This window comes from Siphateles boraxobius, unplaced genomic scaffold, assembly GCF_051911475.1.
Source record: "Siphateles boraxobius isolate OS27281-9 unplaced genomic scaffold, OSU_SipBor_1 13, whole genome shotgun sequence".
Classification (NCBI taxonomy): Eukaryota; Metazoa; Chordata; class Actinopteri; order Cypriniformes; family Leuciscidae; genus Siphateles; species Siphateles boraxobius.
In genome coordinates, this window is record NW_027508733.1 from 8,714,725 (window position 1) to 8,728,143 (window position 13,419).

Here is a 13,419-nt window from a genome sequence, read left to right on the forward strand (position 1 = left end):
AAATTTAATGACTATTCTGATTCATAAAAGTGTGCCGCTGCTTGTAAGTGAAACTATCCTGACAGCAAGTTTAAATGATAGTTTTTTTTTGTTTTTTGTTTTTGTTGTATGTAAAAACAAGGCTATCATGTAACATGAGTAGCCTAATTTGAGAGACTTAATAAATAAAATACATATGAGTCTAAATACAAAAAAATACTTTTGTCCCATAAGCACCTGCTGGTAGAACCTGAAACTACACAATAAGCATTATAACTGACTGCAATATGCTTGTGTATTATTAAATATATATGGAAGCTTGTTTCCACGATGAATCTTTTTCTTACTCTTTATCTTCCAATTCATTTTTTTCTCCTCGCAATTGCTTGCTTAAACATATCAATTGCGAGTTATAAAGTAAGAATTGTGTGAAATAAAATGCAAAAAAATATATATCAGACTTGTGAGGTGAATTGCCTTTATTATTATTTTTACTCCATGATGAAAACACACTAAATAAAATTAAAAAAATTAATAAAAATGTAAATGAGAGAGAGGTTGTTGATGGTCAGATGGGCCTGTTAACCAAAGATAAAAGCATGTATCCCATGATAGAGCTCCAATGAGAAGCATTACAACTACTTTTTTATCTATACATTTCTATTCTAACTTCTTTACTTGGAGAGGAATAAAGATGACTGAGTATTGAGTTCCTTTACAAAACCACCTGACTCAGGGAATATAACAAACGGGGAGGCCACACGCAAATTAAATTAACCAAAAAGTAGATTGTAGTAAGGTAACGCATAAATTAATAAAGCAAACAACATCAAAACAGAAAAAAAGATCTACATAACAAATGAATACTCAAAAACTCCTGCTGTTGGAAATGCCTCAATCGACAACCACACTGGGGAAGAAGAAACTTTTTATCAGTCGATTCATCGCCCACATCAACCACAGCCTGACTCGACACTGCAGACACACAAAGAGAGAACACACACACAAACAAGACAAATTCCCCTGGGCAACAGGAAAACACAAATGAGGAAACAGAAGCTAGTCAGGACTGTAACAATATATGAAGGTAGTTTTGTTTCTTTATTATTCAATCAAAAAAAATATTTTCAATTAAAAAAACCTTCACTTCAATGAAAAAAAAAACTTCTCAATTAAAGAAAAAAAGTATTTGAATCCAAAAATATATTTGAGACTCAAAAAAAAAATACATTTGAACACTGCATTTCTTTGATTGAAAATGTTTTGTTTGATAGAAGTCCGTTTTTTTGTTTTTGTTTAAAGCAACCTTTTTAATTGAAGTAACATTGTTTTTTGATTGGATCATATAATGGGTAGGACATTTGTGTCTTTATCATTCAATCAAAAAAGAAGTTGCTTCAAACAAACAACAGAATCAATAAAAAGGTCACTTCAATGAAAAGATAAACATTTTCAAATATAGAAAATCGTTTTTGAATGCAAATAAAATATTTGAGACTCCAAAAATTGCATTTGAACACTTTTTTTTTTTATTGAAAATGTTCTCTTTGATTGAAGTAATCTTTTTGTGTTTGGGCATACATAGGTAGGATACATGGTGTCTTAATCATTCAATTCCAAAAAAAGTTGTTTCAATCCAAAAAAAAAAATTCAATCAAATAAAAAACTATTCAAATGCAGAAAAAAAAATTACCCCGTGAATAAAAAAAGTATTGAAGAGAATGTGTTTTTTCGTTGTTTTAGTTTTTTTTATTTGAAGTGAAAAAAAATTAGAAGTTCAAATTGTTTTGATTGAATCATTTTTTTTTTTTTTTAGGTGAAAAAAGTTTAGAAGTTCAGATTTTTTAGTTTGAATCACTTTTTTGTTTGAAGTGCAAAAAGTTTTGAAGTTAAATTTTTTTTAATTGAATCATTTTGACACAAACGTTCCGCAGTGGGCGGGTGCTTCTCTATTGGTCAGACATGTTTGATTCACAAGTGTCTACACCAACGACATCTTTCTGACAAAGAAGTCATGTTCGCCACTCGCCAGCAAGCAAACCAAAAGTGGGACGAGACAGCGGGGGTTTACAGAGCTCGCGCCGCGCTGACATGTCATCTGCGCGGTTCAATGGTCCGAGCCGCGCGGCCGATTCGTCAGCGCAGCGCCGAAGTGTTTCCTCGCGACACCCAGTGGGCAGCGCGGCGCGAACAATCCTCACCAGCGCTGCGCTGACCAATATGTAAACAGCGCAGCGCAAACCATACATACATGCAAATAAATGTACAATAAAGAAACCCCCTCCTTCCTTACAAAATATTGGTTCTCTGCTGAAGTTTAGAAGTTTTTCACCACAGAAGACAAAGAAGAAGAAAGACAAGATGAAATGCATACATTTCTTATGTTTATTATCTTTAATAGTGTTAGTAAAGAGTAGTGTGTGTGGGACCCATCAACTGACAGATTCCCCTGTCACTGCACAGCAGATTTTGATTTGCATGAACCTATAGAAAAAGCCTTGCAAAATTAATAATTGCAAAACTGCTGTGTCAAACTTAAAATTAACATTACCTTGGCCGTTACCTGGTATGTAAAATTAGTAAAAATCGGGCGTTCACAGGAGGGTTGAAAGTATGGTCCACCAGAAGACATAAGTCTTGTATAGCCTCTTGAAGTTCATTGATTGTGGTGATGAGGTCAAGGTCATTCTAAAGCATTATATATATATATATATATATATATATATATATATATATATATATATTGTGTGTGTGTGTGTGTGTGTGTGTGTGTGTGTGTGTGTGTGTGTGTGTGTGTGTGTGTGTGTGTGTGTGTGTATTCAGGTTGATTGGGAGGGACACTTTTTCCAATTAATCTCAATGGCAAAAAGTGTCCAAATCACACTGAATTCGCCCTATAAATCAATATCACAAAATGTCAATAACATAAAATCGATCTTTAGTTTTAACATTTTATTCAAAATTAACAAATTATTGTTTTAATTATGAAATTCACATATCAAAAGCTTAAAGTCTACAAATGATGGCTGAATGCAAAACTTACTACAATAATAAAATACATTACCTGAACATGTAAACTGTCCGATATAATTACCAGAAGGTTGGCGTGCTCCTCAAGACGACTACGATATTGAAAGTCATTGAAGTTTATGCTTTGTACATCTTTTTCCGTAGCCTCTATACATATGTGCAGATCTTCACAGTATCGACGCATAACACTACTCTTTACTAACACTATTAAAGATAATAAACATAAGAAATGTATGCATTTCATCTTGTCTTTCTTCTTCTTTGTCTTCTGTGGGGAAAAACTCCTAAACTTCAGCAGAGAACCAATATTTTGTAAGGAAGGAGGGGTTTCTTTATTGTACATTTATTTGCATGTATGGTTTGCGCTGCGCTGTTTACGTAAATTGGTCAGCACAGCGCTGGGGCCTCATGTATAAAACTTTGCGTAGATTTCATCCTTAAAGCGTGCGTATGCACATAAGGCAGAATTTGCGTACGCACAAAAGTTTTCAGATTTATAAAACCGTACGTACGCCAGAACCTGCGCAATGTTCACTTTATGAATCCCAGTCAGCGGAAGAATGTGCGCACATGCATCTCCTCCCCTAAATAACCATATATGGAGCTTACAACGCCTAGTTTTACTATGCATATCCTCATCTGCATATCATTTGCATATGATTATTCATCCACGTGATAGCCTACCGTGTTTAACGATAAAAGATATTAGGAAAATATGAAATACGGATGTGCCGTCACATTACATCAATAAAAATCATAAGCCTATCCTTGCCTTGTTTTTGAATAAATAAATCAAACAGTGTAAAATACATTTCAGAGAAAGTGTCTCAATCTCACTGGCCAAATAGTATTTTTAATTGATTATATTTTTAATGGAAACCGATAGACCTTGTGCATTATTTGCACGAAACTATTTTCTCAGACAATCTGCTATTATCATGATAAGCAATTATGTATGTAAAACATTAAAACACAGAATGCCAGAGGAAAAGTGTTCAAAAGCATTGCATCCACAACAAATATTTCTATTTATTGAATATAAAAAAATGTTGTAACTTCTCAGTAATGATTTCATGTGGTTTAAGTGTTTAACTCCATTAATGGGAATGGCATATTTAATCTAAATGTTTATATAAAAAGTAAAACATAGTTTAAATCATTATTTTATTTATTTAAAGTGTCATTGTGAACATGCACTCTATTTATGATTATGTAATAATCTACACAAACTGTCTAGAAATGCTGGCAGTAGACAACGCGCTAAGGCGCTTTTGTCCCCAGATAAAAGGCCGCCACGTCTTAGTCCGGTCGGACAACATGTCAGTGGTGGCGTACATAAATCACCAGGGTGACGTCAGGTCCCGAAGCCTTTACAGGCTGATGAAACGAAAGAGGGAGTGTTAAACACGATCACGCAGGCTAGGGCCCCGTCTACTAGACGGCTCTACTCCTCGAAATGGTCAGTGTTCTCTGCCTGGTGTCAAGCTGATTACAGGCTGATGAAACGAAAGAGGGAGTGTTAAACACGATCACGCAGGCTAGGGCCCCGTCTACTAGACGGCTCTACTCCTCGAAATGGTCAGTGTTCTCTGCCTGGTGTCAAGCTCAGGACTTTTCACCCGTAGACTGCGGGGTTACGGAAGTGCTCTCCTTCCTTCAGGAGCTGCTGGATAAGGGTAGAACCCTGTCCACGCTCAAAGTATACGTGGCGGCCATAACGGCGTTTGCAAAACTGACGTCTGGCCAGTCACTGGGGAAAAACGACCTAGTCGTGCGATTCCTCAGGGGAGCTCGGAGGCTGAATCCTCCCAGACCTCCCTCAGTCCCTATGTGGGACCTTTCTACAGTTCTGGAAGCCCTGAAAGGTGCCCCATTTGAGCCAATCCATTTGTCAGACATGAAGCACCTGTCTTTCAAAACGGTATTTCTTGTGGCTCTTGCTTCAATGAAGCGCGTGGGGGACTTACAAGTGCTTTCAGTAAGCGCGTCCTGTATGGAGTTTGGGCCTAATGACTCAAAAGTCATACTCAAACCAAGGCACGGGTACGTGCCCAAATCCCTCAACACACCGTTCAGGGCCCAGGTTATTTCGCTGTGCGCCCTCCCGGTGAACAATGAGGAGGCGGATGCTAATCTCCTTTGCCTCGTCAGGGCGCTGAGAGCTTATGTGTCCCGCTCGTCTGTCTTCAGGCAGACCGAGCAGCTCTTTGTTTTGTTTGGCGGACGCTCCAAGGGACTGGCCGCATCAAAACAGAGCCAGATGGATAGTCGATGCCATAGCACTGGCTTAAACTTCTAAGGGCCTGCAATGTCCTTTGGGTGCCAGAGCGCACTCCACGAGAGGCGTGGCCTCTTCATGGGCGTGGTCTAGTGGGATTTCCATGCATGATATCTGTATGGCGGCGGGCTGGGCCTCGCCGTCTACATTTATAAGGTTCTATAACCTAGAGGTTCCCGCCTTACAGGCCAAGCTGCTGTCGGTCTAGAATTCAGTACTATCTGTCCCTCTGCGCCGGCGCAGAATGCTGAGTTTTGCTTGAGTATCGCTCACTGATCGATAGAACAGCTCCATGGGTGTTGAATAACCCGTACTTTTGCCCAGTTCAGGCTGAACGCGTTCACCCTGTCTGCGGGAAATACTGTTAACATAACTAGCTCCTGTGGGATGCTATTTCATGGGGAATGATGCTTGTAGCCTCTCTTCTCCGACTCTCTGTGAGTCTACGGTGATTATGCACTATATGAGCCCCGGGCTACTGCCCTTGGGACTTTAGTGTGGGATCCCAGTACGCACGGCGTCTTACATTGTGTTCCCCATAGCGTAAGATATTACGCAGTACGAGAGATACTCTCGTAAGAGGCAACGAGTACTGCGTATCTTGCCGTGCATACAACAGCGCTGGTTCGCTTCAGCGATGAAAACCAGTTTGTATCAGCCTGTCGAGTGTATTTACAGGCCAAGGCCACGCCTATTCTGGCGGGACGTGACGAAATGGGCGCGAAGCACCCCCATTGGATGTCACGTCACGCAGGGCCTCCCTCGATAGGCTTGCTGCTGTGGCCGCAGGGCAGGCAATAGGCGCGCGAGCCATCTTGCCTATGTCTGCACGCTGCCGCACAGCGTTTTACATTAATCAAAATTAAAGGATCATTTTTGGCTTCAATATCTCCTGGAAAAGAGGTTTCCCCATAGCGTAAGATATTACACAGTACTCGTTCCCTCTCTAGAGAGAACCGAGGTTACGTTAGTAACCGAGTACGTTTTTTTATGGATTTAGTATTTTTTTTTTACTTTAAAGCTGTTTTGTGAGGGAATCAACTCTTAAGTTCATTAAAAGCAGGACAGGAAGAAACACTTCACCTGCAAACTAAACACAAATACATTAAATGCCCCCTCTCAACTTTAAGATGTTTGCCCAGATCAAAACACATTTCTGTAGAAAACCGACCACAGCAGTTTCAGTTTGATTCAGATGAGCTGCTAGTGTCACAATGTGAGAATGTTTCACACGCTTGTTTTGTTCTGTTTTTGCTGGTGCCATCTGAAAGGTAAGTTATAAAATGTTTATATTTTTTTGCTAAATATCAGTAGCATTCTTCACAGCTAAGCCACGTTTCGTGGGTTTTGATCTTAAGTTCCAGAAAAACTCAACTTTCCATGTTGTAATTACACCATTAATAACGTTCATATATCTCACCTTTCATTAGTAAATTAGTTTACAAATTACAGCTGATTTCAGGCTTTGTAAACCATCAGGAGCCTTAATCTGTGTAAAATCTGTTTGTTCATCAGGTGTGTTTGGTGATTCAGTGTCAGTGATGGAGGGAGATTCTGTTACTCTAAACCCTCATACTCAAATACCTGAAGATGACTACATAATGTGGACATTTGGAGCTAAAAAGGCTCTCATAGCTAAAATGAATAAAAAGAAGCAAATCTTCTCCACATATGATGATGATGGGAGATTCAGAGACAGACTGAAGCTGGACGATCAAACTGGATCTCTGATCATCACAAACACCAGAACTGAACATACTGGAGATTATCAACTAGAAATAAATGGACTGAAAATGACATCAAAAACATTCAATGTTTCTGTAAATGGTGAGTAGAGATCATTTGTCCAGCCCTTCAATTATTCTTGTTTTCTAAAGGAATATTCAGTACAAATTATGTTCAATCAACAGCATTTGTCGTGTAATGTTGATTACCAAAAATATAATCATAAAAATTATTTATTTTATTAAGCATAACTCAAGGTGAAGCGCTTGCGTCAATGCAATTGCTTAATTTAAATAAATTTTAAAGTAATTTTAGGGGGTTAAGGAGTTACATTTTAATGGAAATAAAGTTATACAATTAGATACAATTATGTAATTATATTTTTACTCCAAACTAGTTAACTTAACACTCTTGGCTTACGTATTTTGTCTTTATTTTTGTAATAGTTTTTGAACATTTACAGATAGACCCCATTGCCTTTTCATTGTAAGCATAATGCCAATATTAATATCTTGAAAACAATCCTTCAATGAACTGGTAACCAATGTAGTGAAGCTAAAACTAATATGATCTAGTTTGTGTCAGTAATCTGGCAGCTGCATTTTGTATTAATTGAAGCCGTGATCAAGTGTGTTGATTTAAAATAGAAACCGGGGCGTTGCAATAATCCAGACGAGATTAAATAAAAGCAAGAATAAGCTTCTCTATATCTTTAAAACTTAAAAACTGGCTCACCTTGCAAATATTTCATAACTGATAAAAAGACGACTCAACTTAATTCTTAACGTGATATTCAAAATTCAAATTAGTGTGAAAATAAAAACCCACATTTTTGCTGAATATTGGGGAACACCCTATTAAGAGATAACTCAATCTGACTTTATTAAAGCCCTGAATGATTACCATGACTTTAGTTATCTTAGTATGTAATTGCAGATAATTACAAGCCATCCAGTTATTTATATCTGCTTATGCTTGGAGGACATCTAAGCTTGTCGATAATTGAAGTGCAGCGATAAAAATAACTATATTAAATAAAATATAAATATTTTATAATATGCAATCGTCTCGGTTACGTATGTAACCCTAGTTCCCTGATAGGGAACGAGACGCTGCGTCAAACGCTGCGGGAACGCCCCTGCGTTGTGCGTCATGAAGCACGTATGGAATCAGCCCAATGGAGAGATGAAACGTCATAGGCGGGTGACGTCATCGACCAGGAAACTATAAAGCACCCCAAAAACACAAGCGCATTAGCTTCTGATAGGCTTGAAGGAAGCGCTAACGGGAGTGCCGGGAGTATGGCGGAGTGACGCAGCGTCTCGTTCCCTATCAGGGAACTAGGGTTACATACGTAACCGAGACGTTCCCTTTCAAGGGAACTTCGAGCTGCGTCAAACGCTGCGGGAACGCGAATACCCACGTCGCCATAGGACCAAATGACCGTCATGTGAGACTAGCGCACAGAGGACGAGAGCACCTGTGCCCCAGGGGTAGAGCTTAAGTCTAGGTCATAGAACTTAATAAAAGTATGCGGTGAAGACCATCCAGCCGCATCACAAACATCACTCAGGGAAACCCCCGACAAAAGAGCTTTAGAAGCAGCCATACTCCTGGTAGAGTGAGCTCGGACAACCAAAGGTGAAGGCTGGCCAGCCGACTCATAAGCAAGTGAGATAGCCTCAACCACCCACTTGCTCATTCTCTGTTTAGACGCCGGACACCCTTTCCTGGGTGGCCCGAAACATACAAAAAGTTGTTCTGATTTCCTCCACAGGGCAGCTCTGTGGACATAAGCGTCTAATGCCCTAACAGGGCAGAGTGAATTAAGTTTCTCCTGGTCCGATGACATAAATGGAGGAGGACAGAAAGCCTGCAGAACCGTAGGTCTAACAATATTAGTAGGAACCTTAGGAACGTAACCTGGTCTAGGATGCAGAAAAGCTTTAACCATGCCAGGTGCAAATTCCAGGCACGAGGGTGAAACCGACAGAGCCTGCAAATCTCAGATTCTTTTTAGTGAAGAGATAGCAAGCAAAAAGATAGTCTTAAAAGTGAGAAACTTCTCGGGAACTTCTTCGATAGGTTCAAAAGGAGCTAGGGAAAGACCTTCTAATACAATGGCCAGATCCCAAGTCGGCACCCTCGTACGAACTGCTGGCCTCAGCCTCAAAGTGCCACGGAGGAAACGAGTTATAAGCGGGTGTCTCCCAAGAGAAACACCACTGAAAGGGACGTGGTAAGCAGCTAGTGCCGCCACATACACCTTTAGTGTGGAGGGGGATAACCCTGTGGAGAAGCGCTCCTGCAGGAATTCCAGCACTGCACCCACTGGGCAGTTAACTGGGTCCTGCAGGTGTTCTCCACACCAAGAAGTGAAAAGTTTCCACTTCAAGGCATAAAGCTTCCTCGTGGATGGAGCTCTGGAGTTAAGAATGGTCTCAACAACCTCGGTTGAGAGACCGGAGTCTATGAGCTGGGCCCCCTCAGAGGCCAAGCCCACAGTTTCCACAATTCTGGGCGGGGGTGAAGTATCGTGCCCCCCGCCTGGGAGAGTAGATCCCTCCTGACCGGGAGCTCCAAAGGAGAACCGTCCAGGAGAGAAATCAGGTCCGCAAACCATACTCGGGCCGGCCAGAACGGGGCTACTAGTAGTAGACTGACCCCGTCCCGGCGGACCCTCTCCAGAACTCCTGGTAACAGAGCAATCGGGGGAAAGGCGTACAGACGTGACCTCGGCCACGGCTGCACCATAGCATCCAACCCCAGGGGGGCTGGAAGAGTGATGGAGAACAACCGATGACAATGAGTGGTCTCCTTGGAAGCGAATAGGTCCACCTCGGCGCGACCGAAACTCAACCAAAGGAGCTCCACCACCTCGGGGTGGAGTCTCCATTCCCCTGGCCTCGGCCCCTGCCTCGACAGGGAGTCTGCTACCACATTCAAATACCCAGGGAGATACATTGCTCTCAGAGATAGTAGCTTCCCTTGGGACCACAGGAGGATCTGACGGGCCAACTTGTAAAGCCGGCGAGACCGCAGGCCCCCCTGATGATTTATATAAGAGACCACCGACGTGTTGTCTGATTGAACTAACACATGATGGCCTCTCAGGTCTGTTAGGAAGTGTTTCAGAGCCTGAAACACAGCCAACATCTCTAGACAATTTATGTGCCACGAAAGATGATGATCCTGCCACAGACCTTGGGCTGGGCGACCACTCATGACCGCCCCCCACCCTGTGAGGGAAGCATCCGTCGTTAGCGTTATGCGACGACAAAGAGCCCCCAGCACAGGACCTTTGGATAGGAACCAAGTTTCTCTCCACATGACCAGAGCACGAAGGCAGCGCCGCGTGACTTTGAACGTGCGGAGCGGATTTCCCCTCGGGGAGAATCCCTTGGTCCTGAGCCACCACTGTAGCGGTCTCATGTACAACAGGCCGCAAGGTATAACGTTGGACGCTGCTGCCATCAGACCCAACAGTCTCTGAAACTGCTTGACAGTGAGTAGCTGGCCTAGCTTCACTTGTTTCACAGCTGAGAGAATCGAAGCGATGCGGGTCGGAGAGAGTCGCGCCCGCATCGATACCGAATCCCAAACGACACCCAGAAAAGTGGTCTTCTGGGAAGGAGATAATACACTTTTCTTTGCGTTCAGCCTCAACCCCAACTTTCTGATATGAGCGAGGACGACATCTCGATGCCGAACCGCCATCTGCTCGGTCTGAGCTAAAATCAACCAATCGTCGATGTAATTGAGAATACGAATGCCCTGAAGCCTCAGAGGCACTAGTGCTGCATCCATGCATTTCGTGAAAGTGCGGGGAGATAAAGCTAGGCCAAACGGAAGAACCCTGTACTGGTACGCCTCGCCCCCGAAGGCGAACCTCAGGAACTTCCTGTGTTGTGGAAGGATGGACACATGGAAGTATGCGTCCTTCAGATCTATCGTGACAAACCAGTCCTCGGACCTGATTTGAGACACGATCTGCTTGATAGTGAGCATCTTGAATTTTAGCTTCCCTACCGAGCGATTCAATATGCGCAGGTCTAAAATTGGACGCAACCCCCCATCCTTCTTTGGAACGATGAAATATCGGCTGTAATAACCTGACTCCAAACTGGGAGGAGGAACCCGTTCTATAGCCTCTTTTTGAAGGAGCGTTTTCACCTCTTGTTCCAATACCAGAGCCTGCTCGGGGCCCACCACTGTGTGCAGAACCCCTCTGAATTTTGGTGGACGACACCTGAACTGGATAGCATAACCCTTTTCTACTGTCTGCAGGACCCAATGAGATATTTTTGGAAGGCTTTTCCACTCTGCCAGAAATTCTACTAAGGGTACCAGCCTCTCGAGACTGGCCTCTGGTGTAACTTGAGCAGCAGACGCAGCGCCCTGTAACGGCGCACCGGCAGGGAACAACTGGTCTGACCGCTCTGAGACCCTCCTCAGAGGGAGCGAGCGTCCCTCGGGAAAGCGCTCGCTGGGATCGTCTGTGCCCCGGCATAAAGGCGGGGTTGGCAGAACGAGCCCCTGAGGGCACCGAGGAGGAATGGGCACCGTAAAAAGAGGTGAACACCTTTCCGCCTCGGTGGGGACCACCCTCAGCATCCTGAACGGCTTGGCGTCAGGACTTCTTCTTAGCCGAAGCCTTCTTAGCCAATATAACTGTCCTCAGATCAGTTCTACTGGGAGAAGGCTTCGGCTGAGAGTGTCGCGGCTGAGCCCACTGTCCAGCAGGGGGAGCACGAGACGCGACACTCTGCCTCTGCTGCGCTCTATGTGATGAGCTCGAAGACGGCCGGGGCTGCTCCCGCCCAGCAGCCCCAGGGACATGAACTTTAAGGGGAAGAAACTTTTTAAAAGCTGCAGTTTGTTTCTTTTCTTCTTGGAATTTATCGATAACTGAATTCACAGCATCACCAAACAACCCCATGGGAGAAAGAGGAGCATCTAAAAGAAAAGCTTTTTCTCTCTCTTTAATATTAGTCTGATTTAACCACAAATGTCTTTCTGCGGCCACCAGAGCTGCCATAGAACGACCCATTAATTTGGCCGATTCTCTGGTGGCACGCAGGGATAAATCAGCAGCCTGACGCAGTTCGCGAACTACGTCAGTACTGACCTCCTCACTCTCACTCATGTCCCTTAGCAGATCAGCCTGGTATGCCTGCAAGATTGACATAGTATGCAGACATGACGCAGCCTGACCTGCTGCCGAATATGCTTTACCCACCAAAGCCGAAGTGTTTCTTAAAGGCTTGGTGGGTAATGCCGGTGCCTTAAAAGACGATGCTGCTTCGGGGGAGAGATGGCTCGCAAGCGTCTCTTCCACACGAGGCAAAGCACCATAACCATGAGCCTTGGCTCCCATAATATTAGCGTATGTTGAAGTCTGGGGACTAAACACTCTATATGACACCGGTTTTCTCCATGATTTCGACACCTCGGTGTGGAGATCATGGAAAAACGGCAGGCACCGGCGTGGAGGCTGCACACGTGACGGCAAAAATCTCTCATCCAACTTTGATTTAGAAACAGACTCCTGTCTAGTCACTGGCCATTCAATATTAAGTTTTTCAACAGCTCTTGTTAACACCTCCATAAGCTCATCACTCTCAGGAGTGTGGGGTGGCGAATCCTCCACATCTCCCTCAACACTAACAACATCAAGTTCCTCAGAACTGGATAGCTGCAGCATTGGTGCCTCAGCCCGAGCGGAAGAAACCGCAGCGCGTGCTTCCGAACCCGGGACTGAGGCACTGGATCTCACAGGTGAAGGGAGAGATAAGGCAGAGCCCGTCTCAAACCCCGCTGTGAGATCCATCTGCGATCCCCACGATAAGCGCCGCCGCTCTGCCTCGGCAGAAGCGGGACCCGAACCGCGGGGGGAGCGCACCGAACCGCTCTCCTCAAAGAGCGATCGGCGGGAGCGGAGCGTCCTTAACAGCAAACGCTCGCAATGCTCACAGTCTGCTCCCTCGAGAGCAAACTGGGCATGCTGAACTCCCAAACAAACAACACAAAGATCATGTGTATCCCCGCTCGTTAAATAACGCGAGCAGGGAGGAACACACTTTCTAAACTGCTGTTCGTCCGCCATAATCTCTCAATATATATATATATAGGGATTAATTGTTTGTGTGGTGCAGGGTATGTAAGACAGACAATATCACACAGGGACAGATTCACATGTAGCGCGACTGAAAGCACAGAAGCTAATGCGCTTGTGTTTTTGGGGTGCTTTATAGTTTCCTGGTCGATGACGTCACCCGCCTATGACGTTTCATCTCTCCATTGGGCTGATTCCATACGTGCTTCATGACGCACAACGCAGGGGCGTTCCCGCAGCGTTTGACGCAGCTCGAAGTTCCCTTGAAAGGGAATTATGATTACAGACCCAA

General features: G+C 43.7%; 1 protein-coding gene across 1 annotated transcript in view; it reads right to left on the reverse strand.

The window, feature by feature from the left end:
• The window catches only part of LOC143735264 (uncharacterized), a 71,773-nt gene that overhangs the window by 2,061 nt on the left and 56,293 nt on the right, over positions 1-13,419 (reverse strand). The window lies entirely within an intron of this gene.